We start from the raw sequence: 13697 nt of genomic DNA on the forward strand, positions 1-13697 counted from the left end.
AGTTCACTAATCATTGTTGGAACCTCTAGATTTCAACGGGCTTCTGGGCTGCTGTTGTTTACTTGACATGTCTTCTTTTGTGGCTTTTCTTTACGTCTTTCTTCCATTTTTGTTAACTGGAGGAGTTAAAGAATTTTAGAAATAGGAACATTTCTGGAGGTCAGCCGTGGTCTAGGATCCCCAGATTGCGTTGTCTTTAGCCATTAAGTAATTGTAATAAGATTTTGACTAAATTATATATTATCTCAGAGAGTCACGTATGAAAGAAAGGGAGCTGGACTGGATAATCCTGACTTGTAATTCAGTGCTCTTTTCACTACAAGGCCCTGTATCCACTGATACACTTTTACAACCTCACCTAGGTTCTCTTTTTGTTTTTCTTTTATTTTAGAGAGAGTGGGAGGGTGAGAAGGTGGGGGAGGGAATCCTAAGCAGATTTCATGCACAGAGCCTGATATGGGGCTCGATCTTTCAAACTGTGAGATCATGCATGACCTGAGCCAAAATCAAGAGTCCCACACTCAACTGACTGAGCCACCCAGGTGCCCCACCCACCTAGATTCTTAAATGTTTAAATAAGTATAATTAAATTTAATGTCCAAGCTACATAACCATGGCTTCCAATTTGGAAGGAGAGGGTTTGAGGATATATCATGAAACACACTTACAGAGATGCACTATGCATAAGCGGTAGAGCAATGGGAGGGCATGGCCATTAATGTGTAAAAGGAAATATTGATATTTTCTGCATTGGAGTTAACAGTTAACGTTGGTACTTAAAGGATTAGTAAAAACTTGCTGGCAAAGAGTGTGGGTTGGGGGAGTGTGTGCTGTCAGCTTGAGTTATAACATTCCAGCGATCATTTAATGGGCTTGGGAAACTGGAAATCATTTCATTTACTTGAAGCTTACATTTCATAGGAGAGAATGGCTACAGATGAGATTGCATGAATAGGTAAAGAAGAGATCATGAATAATCTTGCCTGCTATTAGATTTTTCTTCCTGGAAATGTTGGAAGAACTATTAAAGGAATTAGAGCAAAGGAATAACATATCAGATATCCTTGTTAGAATTATTATTTAAAATATCCACAGTAATAGGCATTTTGACTTGGAGAGCAGAGACTTGTATTTGGTGTGTGTGTATGTGTTCATTTCTGCAAGTGAGACAGAGTGGGGGAAGGGCAGAGAGGGAGAGAGAGAATCCCAGGTATTCTCTGCACTATCAGCTCAGAGCCCGATGCAGGGCTCCAACCCCCAAACCATGAGATCATGACCTGAACCAAAACCAGGAATTGGACACTTAACTGACCGAGCCACCCAGGCACGCCTGGGGAACAGAGACTTGTATGAGACTTTTGCAAAAATATAAGTAAATTGTGAATGAGGGTTTGCAACATTGGGGGTGGAAAAAAGGAAACATATGAGATATATTAAGTTTAGGAATCCACAGGACTTCGTGATCAATGAGAAGAGATTCAGAGTGAAGAAGAGGAAAGAGCCTAGAGTGACTTTATGTTTCTTACTTTGGTTGTTGGAAGTGTTACTATCAAGGGGACCTGGTTTGGGGAGAAGGGAAAGTTTTGAACAACCTGCACTAGAACATGCAGGTTGAGCTGTCTATTTATTCTTTGGTAGTAAGGACCCATTGTACAGAGTTCTGAACTCAAGACAGAGCATTGTAATCATCAATGTATGGTTGGTAATTGCATCTATGAATACAAATGAGATTTCCCAGGAAGAGTGTATTGAGTGAGAGAAAAGTGACAAGAGTGATACCCTCTGGAACACCAGTATTTAAAGGCAATCTAGGCGGGGTTGGGCTAAAAAAGAGGTGAGATGAGTTGCAATTCAAAATAGGATGGTCAGGATATGGAAATTTGGGGAAGTTACATTTAAGCAAAGATTTGAAGGATGTTGATCATTTGTACTGGGTCTACTCAGTTAAGTTGGAACTATGATTTCTAGACTATATTCCCATTTGACTTCAGGTTAGAATTTCTAAAAAGAAGAGTTTGCCCAAGATTTGTAAGGTAGAAATGAAACAGTAGCCATTGCACTCTGAGCCTCTTCTTAGATGTAGTGATAGACAAATAAAAAGGGTTCTAGCTTCTGACAGTTCTATGGCTTGCATGCAACTTTTCTTCCAATTTGCAAACCCTGTTGCCCAACAGAGGCCACTAGACAGTTAGCTGTGGCCCCACAGAGGTGGTAGCTCTCTAACTAATTTTGTTAGGCTCACCTCAGCAGTTGGATGTGCTTAGCCTCTCTCAGTTGGTGACTCCTTCTCTGGTCCTTCAACTACCTCTTCTAGACCTGCACATTCCCAGCCATTATTTCTCAAATAATTTCTCTATCCATTTCTCTCTCTCTCTCTCTGGGTCTCTCTCTATCTCTCTGTCTCTGTCTCTCTTTCTCCTCAGTCAAGTATTCCCATAATATGTATTCTGGTCCATTTGATAGTGTCCCACAAGTCCCTTATGCTCTGACCACCTTTCTTCATTCTTTCTTCCTTTCTGCTCTTCAGACTCAATAAGTTCAATTGTCTTGTTCAAGTTTACTGATTCTTCTGCCTGTTTACATCTGCTACTGAGAAAAATCCCTCCACTAACTTTTTTCAATTCATTAATTGTATTTTTCAGCTCCAGAATTTTTGTTGGTTCCTTTTTATAATTTCTGTCTCTTTGTTGATATTCTCATTTTGTTCATATATTGATTTCCTGACTTCTTTTACTTCCTTGTCTTTATTTTCCTTTAGCTATTTTTTAAGTTATTACATTTCAAATTTCTTATGATTTTGTTTTGTCTTGTTTTTAGAGAGAACATGAGTAGGGAGGAGGGACAGAGGGAGAGAGACAGAATCTTAGGCAAGCTCCACGCTCAGCACAGGGCCCTACACAGAACTCAATCCCATGATTCCAGGATCATCACCTGAGCCAAAGTCAAGAGTCAGACATTCAACTGACTGGGTGCCCTGTGCTCTTCTTTAGCTCTTTGAACACACTTTTTGAAAATGTAAATGAAATAAAATGAAAAAAATATTTGTCTAGTACATTCTATTTCTGTTTGCTTTTTTTCAGGGACTGTTTCTACCATTTTTTTTCTTTAAATAGGCCATATTTTCCTCTCTTTCTGTGCCTTGTGATTTTTTTTGATGAAAATTAGGCATTTGCAAAAAAAAAAAAACCCCAAACAAAAAACAAACAAACAAACAAAAACCCCAGCCACCTCTCCTATACAAAGATTAGTTTGTGTCAGGGCAGTCCTTCACTGAGCCTAGGGATCAGCCAGAGGTGAAAGCTTAGGTCTTTTTAGATCCTTTTTGCACAATGTTTCTTGCCTGGGCATGCATGTCGTTCCTCAGTTCCCCCTTATAAGGGGCTGCTTCTAAACATCTTGATTTCCCATAAGGTCTCAGCTCAGCTTCTCTTTTGGGCTTTAGATGGTCTATTGCATGGCTTCCTTCATGTGTAATCTCTTTCCCCAGGTGTCTGCAGCTCTGTAGCCCCCGCAGCTCTTCCATGAGCAGTGGCTGCAGCTTTCCCCTGTAGGACCCCAAGTTAGGTGACAAAGATCAGTCCTTCAGGCAGCCCCCCGTCAGGTTAGAATGATGCACATGAGGTCTGCTCTGCTCCCTTCAAGGGAGAGCACTATGAACTGGGCTTCCATCTTTTCCAGACCAAGACACCACCATGTCAGGGAGGAGATGAAGCAAAGGCACCTGAAAATCCCACACAATTTCCCACTCTTTCAAAGGCAGTTTTTTCTTCACTTGGTTACAGTAGACCTTTGTTTCCCAGAGCTCCTATAAAGTTAGTTCAGCCAGTTTTGGGTGGTGGTTTGCTGTTTCTTTATGGATATGAGAGCTTGGAGCTGCCCAGTCTGCCATTTTGCTGACATGATTTGATTTTTTAAGCATGTCTTCCTAGGAATTTCCCCTGAGTCACAGTGGCCTATTATAATGTCAGGAAGGCTTCCACTCTTTTTTGATGGGTTTTTGAATGGGTTGGGGAATGCATTCAGGTTTATTCCATGTTCAGCTCTGATTGCTCCTGAGTGAGTGCAATTTAACATATGCGCACAGCTTACCAGATTCCCAGAGTTAACTGGGATCCTAGGATCACCTTTCTCTAGTTCTTCTATGAAACTTCTAGCTCTCTGTCTTGCTTATATCATGTTCGTAGTAGCCTGTTCTTATTGCTCTCCATCAAGATAGCTATTGTTTCAACATGGTTGTAGGCATTATTCTGAATTCTCAGAATTTTCTCAGTCCTTTTCCTCAGAGTTCTAGAGCTCTTTATCTTTATGCTTTGCCTTTCTACCTAAACAGAACTCCTGTGTGACTGCGCCAGAGCTGCAGACAGAGACTTGCTCTGCCCAGAGTGACAGCCTTGCTTTATTTATTATTTTTTAATGTTTATTTATTTTTGGGAGAGAGAATTCAAGTGGAAGAGAGGCAGAGAGAGAGGCGACAGAGGATCTAAAGTGGGCTCTGTGCTGACCGTAGTGAGCCTGATGTGGGGCTCAAACTCACGAAACACGGAGATCATGACCTGAGATGAAGTTAAGATGCTCAACCGAGCCACCCAGGTGCCCTACCCTTGCTTCATGAGTGGGCACGGGGGTGGAGGGGGCGGAGCAGCAGCTTTACAGCTTGGAATGTCTCACTATTCTTACTAAGATTTAATAGATATTTCTCAAATGCATGTTTCTTCACTTGCTGTATGTCATTAGGACATTTTAGAGACTTTAAAGGATTGTTTTTTAAAAATAATTTTCACCAGTTATATTGTTGGAGAGAATGTTTACCTAGCTTCTTACTCCACTTTGCCAGAATCCTGTGCCCACTCTTTTAACTTTTCTATATCTTTATAGTCTAGATATATCTTTTGGTATATAGCATTTTTTTTCTAGTGTAACAACCTTATCCTTTAAACTTGAGCATGGAGTCCATTTACATACATTGTAGTTATTAGTACGTTGAATTAATTTCTTTCATCTTACTTGGTGCTTTCTGTTTTGCCTTTTAATTTTGTTTTTTTTTCTTTACATTGATTATTTCATTTTATTATTTGCCCTTTTATTAGTCTAGAAGTTATACCTGTATTTCTATATTCTTACCAGTTACAGCAAACTTTTAACATGTGTGCTTATCACAGTCAATTTAATGTCTTGGGGCACCTGGGTGGCTCAGTCAATCGTCCGACTTCAGCTCAGGTCATGAGCTCACGGTTCATGGGTTCAAGCTCCATGTCAGGCTCTATACTGACAACTCAGAGCCTGGAGCCTGGTTTGGATTTTGTGTCCCCCTCTCTCTCTGCTCCTTCCCCACTCATACTCTGTCTCTGTCTCTTAAAAATAAAAACAAAAATTAAATTTAATATCTTTCCTCTCTCACAGATACTATGAGAAACCTATAACACTCTTACTTTGGTAAATACTGAAACAACTTCAAAACTATTATTACATATTTTAATTCTGTCACATGCTTTTTATATGCCTATCAAAAACTGGTATTATTTTTTATGTAATAAACATTTTCCAAAAAAACTTAAACTTTCTTTGCTCATTTATTTTTTCATCTTTGATTTTCTTCTTTCTGCTTAAAGCACATCCTTTATGATTTTGTTTCATGAGGATCTATTGAGAAAAAAATCTGTTTTATAAACTACAAATGTCTTTATTTTGCTTCTGTTTGAAAAAGATATTTGGGGGGCGCCTGGGTGGCTCAGTCAGTTAAATGTCCGACTTCAGCTCAGTGTCCAACTTTGGCTCAGGTCATGATCTCACAGTCCATGGATGTGAGCCCTACGTTGAGCTCTGTGCTGACAGCTCAGAACCTGGAGCCTGCATCAGATTCTGTGTCTCCCTCTCTCTTTGCCCCTCCCCTGCTCACTCTCTGTCTCTCTCTCTCAAAATAAAGACATTTTTTAAAAATTTTAAAAAGAAAAATATATTTGTGCTGGGAATATTACTATGGGTCAACAGTTAATATTTTCAGCACATTGAAGATATTCCACTGTCTTTTGTTTTCTAGTTGCTATTGAGAAATGAGCTTCATTTCTTTGAAGATGATATTTCTGTTTTATTTGATTGCTTTTAATATGTCTTGGCCCTTCTATATGCAAAGAATGGAAACTTAAGTGAGTAAATGGTATGGCTTTCTTTCTGTGTATCCTGCTTGGAATTTACTGGGTGACCTGAATCTCAAGGTTGTTGTCCTCCTTCAGTTCCTGAAAAGTTTAGTTATTATCTCTTCCAAAAGTGCCACAATTCTTCTCTCTCTCTCATCTCCTTCTGAAACTCCAAATGGATATATGACAGTAATAGTAACACCTACAGATGTGGTGGCTCAGTCAGTTAAGTGTCCAACAGGCTCAGGTCAGGATCTCATGGTTTGTGGGTTTGAGCCCCATGTGGGGCTCTGTGCTGACAGCTCAGAGCCTGGAGCCTGCTTCAGATTCTGTCTCCCTCTTTTCCCCTCCCGGGCCCAAAAATGAATAAGCTTTAAACATTTTTTTAAAAAACAGTAATACCTACAGAATATTTTTTAGTTAAGTTACTAGTTATGTAGCACTTACTATGTGCCAGGTACTATTGTAAATGTTTTCCATTAAATCATTTACTTAATCCTCATTACAACCTCATGAAGTAGGTGCTGGTACTTTCCCCATGTTACAAATAAGGAATATGAGGCAGATAAAAGTTAATCACTTGCCGAAGATCGCAGAAATATTAAGAGTAAAATCAGGAAGTGAACCCTATTAATGTGACTCCAGAGTCCCAGCCACAGTGTTCTGAAGCCTCATTGTGGTTTCCTGCTCTTCTGAGTTCATTATTCCCCATTTGATGCTTATGTTTTTTGGTGTTGATTTTTAAAATTTATATATTTATGTATTTTGTGTATTTATATATTTATTTATTGTCTCTGTTCAAGTTAATGGGTCACTTGACATAGCTCTAGTTGTTTACTGAACTTGACACCCTTGGTAATCAACTTGGAGTCGCCACAGTAAAATTTAAAAGAGTAGTTGAGGGGCACTGGCTGGCTCAGTTGGTAGAGCATGCAACTCTTTCTTATTTTTTAATTTTTTTTTTTGAGAGAGAGAGAGAGACAGAGCCTGCGTTGGGGAGGAGCAGAAAGAGGAGGAGACACAGAATCTGATGCAGGCTCTAGCCTCTGAGCTGTCAGCACAGAGCCTCATGTGGGGCTCGAACTCACAAACCATGAGATCATAACCTAAACCAAGATCATGACTTAACCTACTGAGCCCCCCCAGGCCCCCCAAACATTCAACCTTTGATTGAGCCCCATGTTGCATGTAGAAATTGCTTAGAAATAAAATCTTAGAAAAGTAGTTTTGATGTAGTCACACAAGGGCTGCTACACTCTCAGTAGCCATTATGTCAATGATAATATCATCCTAATAAATTGTAGACTTCCATTCCTCCAATCCAGACTTTGGGCAGCTGAGATCAGGATATTTTCAGACAGTGATTCATATTTCTGGAATCTTATTCAGGAATTTATGTCCTGTTTTGGTTCTTTAAATAATGGTTTTGTTGACCTTCTAGGAGTGGTACAAATGCTATGTTTAATTTGGTAGTTTGACTTTCATGTTTTAAATATTGTTTAAGAAGGCTAGTTTACTCAGACTAAAAAACTTTAACTATGATATTTATTGAAACTACCTCAAATCAAACTCAAGTAGGAAACCCATTGTTTGGTTTTTAATCTGTTCATTTTCATATTTATAACTTTTTTCTTATCTTTTTCAAATTTTATCTTTTATGTTCTATCTTACTTTTTTCTTATCTTAAAACTAATGCATACTTAGTTGAGATAATAGAAAATGAAAAATCACCCTATTATATTACCTATCAGTGTAAATACCATTAACATCTTCCTGTAGATCTTTATAATCCTTTTTGTAAGCATTTTGTATATAGAGTATATTATTTCATACACATTGTTTTATAACATTTACATTTGTAATATCACCATATATTTTTCTACATTCTTAATGCTGCCTTTTATTTCATTTAATGAAGATATTATAATTTATTAAAGCAAATCCTATCTTTGGACACTAGATTTCTTTCCAGATTTTCATAATTATAAATAGTACCATGATAAACAACTTTTTAGCTGTACCTTTGTACAATTTCATGAATATTTCCTTAGGATAAGATTTTCAATCACATATTATAATTCCGTTTATATCGAATATTCAGAATAGGGAATTCTATGGAGACAGTAGGTTAGTGGTTGCCTAGGGCTGGGGACGGGGAGTTTGGGGGTTAGGGGTAATAGCTAAGGAGTACAGATTCTCTTTTGAGGATAATGAAAATGTTCTAAAATTGTAACAATGGATACGCAACTCTGAGAATACACTAAAAGCTATTGAATTATATACTTTCAATTGGTGAATTGTAAGGTATGTGATTTATATCTCAATAAAGCTGTTTAAAAGGATGAGTGGATGATCTTATGCAGAAAATGAAGAACATTCAAGCTTGAGTGTATTTGGATATTACTAAAACACTGGGTTTAGTTTTAACATATTTCTGTTCAAATTTTACTTCTGCCTGAAGTTAAACATATACTTTTCATGTGACCCATCAATTCCAATCCTAACTATTAGTTGTATTACTCTGGGGAGGTTACTTCATTTTTCTTTTTCTTTTTTAATGTTTATTTTTGAGAGACCGAGACAGAGCATGAGCAGGGGAGGGGCAGAGAGAGAGGGAGACACAGAATCAGAAACAGGCTCCAGGCTCTGAGCTGTCAGCACAGAGCCCTACACAAGGCTCGAACCCTTAAACGCTGAGATCATAAACTGAGCTGAAATTGGATGCTCAACCAACTAAGCCACCCAGGCACCCCGTTACTTCATTTTTCTAGCCCTCAGTCACTTCTCTGTAAGTTGAGGACAATAATCATGTCATAGGTAAGGGCTAAATGACATAATATGTGTAAAACACTTCCACAGAGTAGTTAGCAAATAGGAAACAGAATGTGTCTTGATAAAAAATATTCAGCAAATGGGTGAAGGGGAGGGGGACCTAATAGTCCTCCAGTTATGGAATAAATAAATCACTGAAATAAAAGACACAGCATAGAGAATATAGCCAATGATATTATAATCGTGTTATATAGCAACAGATGGCAGCTACCCTTGTGGTGAGCATGGCATAATATATTAAGATCTTGAATCACTATGTTGTATACCTGAAACTAATGTAACATGAGTCAACTATAATCAAATAAACAAGTTTAATAAAATAAATAAAAATGTTGACAAGGGGCACTTGGGTGCCTCAGTCAGTTAAGTGTCCAACTCTCGGTCTTGGCTCAGGTCATGATCTCCTGGGAGATCATGGGATCAGGCATGAGACATGCAAACTTTTTTCATTTCTCTACATCAGGTTGCTCTGTGATTTCAGTGGATGGCAGAGAGCTAATCTACCCAATTTCAAGGTCAACTTCCTTAGTTCAGTGAGCCCTCAATCTAGCCAGGTTGATAAGTTAAGTCACATTCCAAGCTAAAACTCCTGTTGATGGTTTTTCTTGCCTGTTTCCTTCTTCAGATATATCCTGACTTTCTGGGTGCTGCCCCTAACAGCAACCAGGAGGCTCAGAATACTCTTCTCAGGTCAATTCTTGTACAGAATTTGTTGCTGGTGTACTCCTCTTGAGTGTTGCCCCGGGCTCAGGTGACGAATGAGTTCCCTTTCCTGCCGGGGATCCCATCTGGCTTCCTGATGCCATCGTGGAACTCATAGTGGAAAAGCAATAGCATGTTATTTGTAGGACGCCAGTCAAATTTACTCATCCAGTTTCCTGTATTCTATCGCCTTACCACACTTATTCATAGAATCATAAATTCAAGAGAGACATCAGAGCGAATTCAACTTTCCACATAAAGCAAACATCAACCACCTAAAGAATCCATGCCTATTAGCTGCAAAGGCAGTATTTAATGTGACAAGGTACGACAGAACCCATTCCAGGGGCTTTACGCAGAAAAGGATATCAGACAGCTCACAGCATCTTCGGGAGGGTCCAGAGAACCAGAAAGGGAGACTATGCAGGCAACCGCAGGCAATTTTAGTGCTGGACTGCTCACGAGGAAACCCCGCTGTTGCTACCACTGGGCACAGGACACTAGAGCATGAGCAAATGCACTGCCTCTTTGGTATTTCATCAGCATGGCTTTCTTGCTGGCACTCACTATCTTGGCTCCAATTTGTGGTCTCATGGTGGCTCCCAATCGGCAGAACCCAAGAGATATGTGCATACTAACTTCAAGCAAAGCTGTGAAACAGGATTTCTGGCTTCTACACTGGGGATATGGGTTTCACAAGTTAGGAAACTCCCCAAGCGTGTTCAAAAATTCAAGGAGAGCCAAAAGCATGAATAATTACCCAAAAGAAGTGCAGTTTGTCATTGGAAGTCTTCAGCATTTTGAATGAACTGCTGACTCCTTGAAAATAACATATTTTGTAAACATCAGAGACATGCTTCCTCTTCCCTATGCCATGCCTCTGATATATCTGAAAACAGCTATTAAATGCTTTGGAAGTTTTTTCTTCTTGCCAAATATCTACAATTCTTTCAAATTTTAATTTTAGGACAGGATTTAGTTCCCTTGAAAATAAATAATCTATCCTCCAGCTTTTAGTTTCTTCTCCTGAAGCCTCTTGTGTATTGTGCATCTGAATTGACAATCCAATTATAAGGAATGAGGATGGGGAATTATAGACATGCTTAAATATATACCATATATACAAAGCTGAGGATAGTATGTACAATGTACCATGACTTGCTAAAGGAATTAGTTAGAATATATGACCTTCCTTTAATAAGGCATATATAATTGGCAAACATGACGGGGTCCAATAACTCCCCTTGTCTCTGACTGCATTGGCAGAAGACTAGCAAAATTGTTATGAGAGATTTAAGTTACAGCTTTCCCCTTAAGCTAGGAGTGAAGAGCATGAGTATCTATAAATGCTTAAAGTCACAGAATAGTTAGCATGAGTGCAGCACTTTCTGATACAATCCAGAGGTAAGGGGGGTAGCCACCATTTTATAACTAAAGAGTTTGTCATTTGTTTTAGTCATAAGATGGAACCCCCAATTGAACTCACACCTTTTGGTTCCAGAGTCTTGGGCATTTCCACTATGTTACACACGCAGGACAATGAGGGGTAGGAGAGACTGAAAGGAAGAGCAAGGTCAAGGGACATAGCTCTTGGAACTCCGGATACTGATATTCCTAGTAAATTATCTATTATAAATGCACTGAAAACACCTGACTGCAAATGTATTTGCAAAGGGAACTCGTGAGGCCACATGGAGGATTTGATGAAATGAAAGTGAATATAATTTTATTTTACCACGATATCCGATGGCATTAGTTTCCTGTGCTATAACAAAGTACTATACATGGGAAAGCTTAAAACAACAGAAATTTATTTTCTCACACTCTTGGGGCCAGAGGTCCAAAGTAAGTATCACTGGGCTAAAATCTGGATTACGCTCCTTCTTGAGGCTCCAGAGGAGATCCACGGTTCGCCTCTCCTGGCTTCAGGTGGCTACTAGCATTCCTTGACTTATGGCCACACGATTCCAATCTCTGCCTCCATGGTCACATTGCCTCCTCCTCTTCTATCTCCTTGTGCCTCTCTTTTAATAACTTCTTTGAAGTTTATTTTTATTAATTTTGAGAGAAAGCGAGCAAGGGAGGGGCAGAAAGAAAGGGAGACAGAATCCCAAGCAGGCTTTACTTTTTCAGCACACAGCCCTATGTAGGGCTCAACTCCACAAACTGTGAGATTATGACCCGAGTTGAAATCAAGAGTTAGACGCTTAACCAATTTAGCCGCCCAGATACCCTGCCTCTCTTTTATAAGGACACTGTGATTGCATTTAGAACTCATCCAGATGATCCAGGGTTATGTCCCCATCTCAAGATCCTTAATTTAACCACATCTACAAAAATACAACATTTATGATCTCCAGAGGTTAAGACTTGATATATTTGGGAAGTCCACTATGATCACATTTCTACATTTCCTTTTTGTCTATTATATCATTTGTTATTGTAAAAACAATAGGTGTTTGGTACAGAAAATTAGAATATACAGATAAGCAAAGAAGAAAATTTTACATTACCATAATCCTACCTCCCCCTGCCCCTAGAATTAAGCCCTGTTAATATTTTGGTACCTATTTTTATGGTTCTTTCTCTATAAACATACATTTACACTAAAATTTAGGGGGTGCCTGGGTGGCTCAGTTGGTTAAGCATCCAACTTTGGCTCCAGTAATGATCTCTCGGTTTATGAATTCAAGCTTTCCTTTGGGTTCTCTGCTGTTAGCACAGAGCCTGCTTCAGATCCTCTGTTCCCCTTTCTCTGCCCCTCGCCCATGTTCTCTTCCTCTTCCTCTCTCTCTCTCTCTCTCTCTCAAAAAAAACAAACATAAAAATATGTTTTTAAACCCAGTCAATAGCGCAGCCCTTGATCTCACATCAGAGAAACTCACCTCACAAGTTGGAAAAGACTGCTGTTACTCCCATAGAACACCTAGAATGCAGAAATTTATTTAGGGGACAACTTAGATATCTCCCCATGTCAGATGGGTTGATGTCAGAGTGCTCTTTTTGAACTAGGAAGTTAAGGAACATAATAAGTTCATGGTCGTTTGTGCAAAGATAGAGGAATTATTATGCAAGAATGTGATTTTCAAGAGAACTGCCCGGAAATTCCTTCATTTCCAGGGCTGAATGTGAGTCTGCGACTACAAGCCGTGAATGTGTGTGTGTGTCAGTGGAGCTGTGGCTCTCCATATTCAGGAGAGTGCCCCCCGTATCCATTTGCCCCATGCTGATGTTGCCCAAGACCCTGGTGACTGAGGGCACGCATGTACTAGCCCTCTGCGGGGGTCCACGCCATCAGTGGCCACGACCACATCAGCAATATGCTTTAGCCAACCAGACCGGCTCAGTCATAAAAATTAGTATGTATTAAATGTTCAAAACCACTTTGCTTCATTTCAGCTATAGAATAAATAAGCCAACAGAAGTAAGACTGATGTGTTGTGAATAAGGAGTACAGTGTCTCATGAGTTAATGAATTTCTAGCTCTTGTGCCTTTAATTTTCAAGGCCCACTCCTTTCCCTTGCTACTTTTACTTCCTCTCATCTTCCCTTTTTGAACTGGTAGGACTGGTATCTAAACCATTCTTACTACACTTAAAAAAAAATAAATAAGGAACTTGTGTTTGCCCTTCCCTTACGATATCCTCCCACAGAGCGGGGAGACATGCGACTTGCACGAACACTTTACGTGAAATGGGAAGCTAATAAAAAGAAACTTTATTTTGAAAGACTCTTTTGATCCACCAAGGAGAGGGCCACAGGGTTGCTCAGCCAGGTAACGTGGGGAGACACAATGGGGTTTTAGGTGGGTTTGGGAATCAAATACTAAACTTTGGGTTTACATTCCGTTAAAGGTTGGGTTTGGGGATATAAAAAGCTTACCCCTTTTATATGTGGTTTTGTATGGCTGGCTGGATTTGACTGCAGGGAAACTTTTGGGGCTGTTAGTCTGATCTGCTGGGGTGTCATGAGGTTACTTGGAATTTTTGTTAAATGCACATTAAGTCAGAGAGGTATGTTTTTGTTATG

The 13697-nt window shown here is 39.4% G+C and overlaps 1 protein-coding gene and 1 long non-coding RNA gene across 2 annotated transcripts in view; one reads left to right on the plus strand and one right to left on the minus strand.

The window, feature by feature from the left end:
• Positions 1-8833: 8833 nt before the first annotated feature.
• LOC115290182 lies at positions 8834-12669 on the minus strand. The gene is made up of 3 exons (XR_003908005.1): positions 12554-12669; positions 10429-10487; positions 8834-9779 (listed from the first exon to the last, which is right to left on the minus strand). It is a non-coding gene; the product is annotated as an uncharacterized LOC115290182 (long non-coding RNA).
• A 636-nt stretch (positions 12670-13305) lies between these two features.
• Positions 13306-13697, plus strand: part of NLRC4 (NLR family CARD domain containing 4) — a 39539-nt gene continuing 39147 nt past the window's right edge. Inside the window, 1 exon segment of the mRNA XM_029937984.1 lies at positions 13306-13443. The gene's annotated coding sequence lies outside the window, so the exon portion shown is untranslated.

This window comes from Suricata suricatta, chromosome 4, assembly GCF_006229205.1.
Source record: "Suricata suricatta isolate VVHF042 chromosome 4, meerkat_22Aug2017_6uvM2_HiC, whole genome shotgun sequence".
Classification (NCBI taxonomy): domain Eukaryota; kingdom Metazoa; phylum Chordata; class Mammalia; order Carnivora; family Herpestidae; genus Suricata; species Suricata suricatta.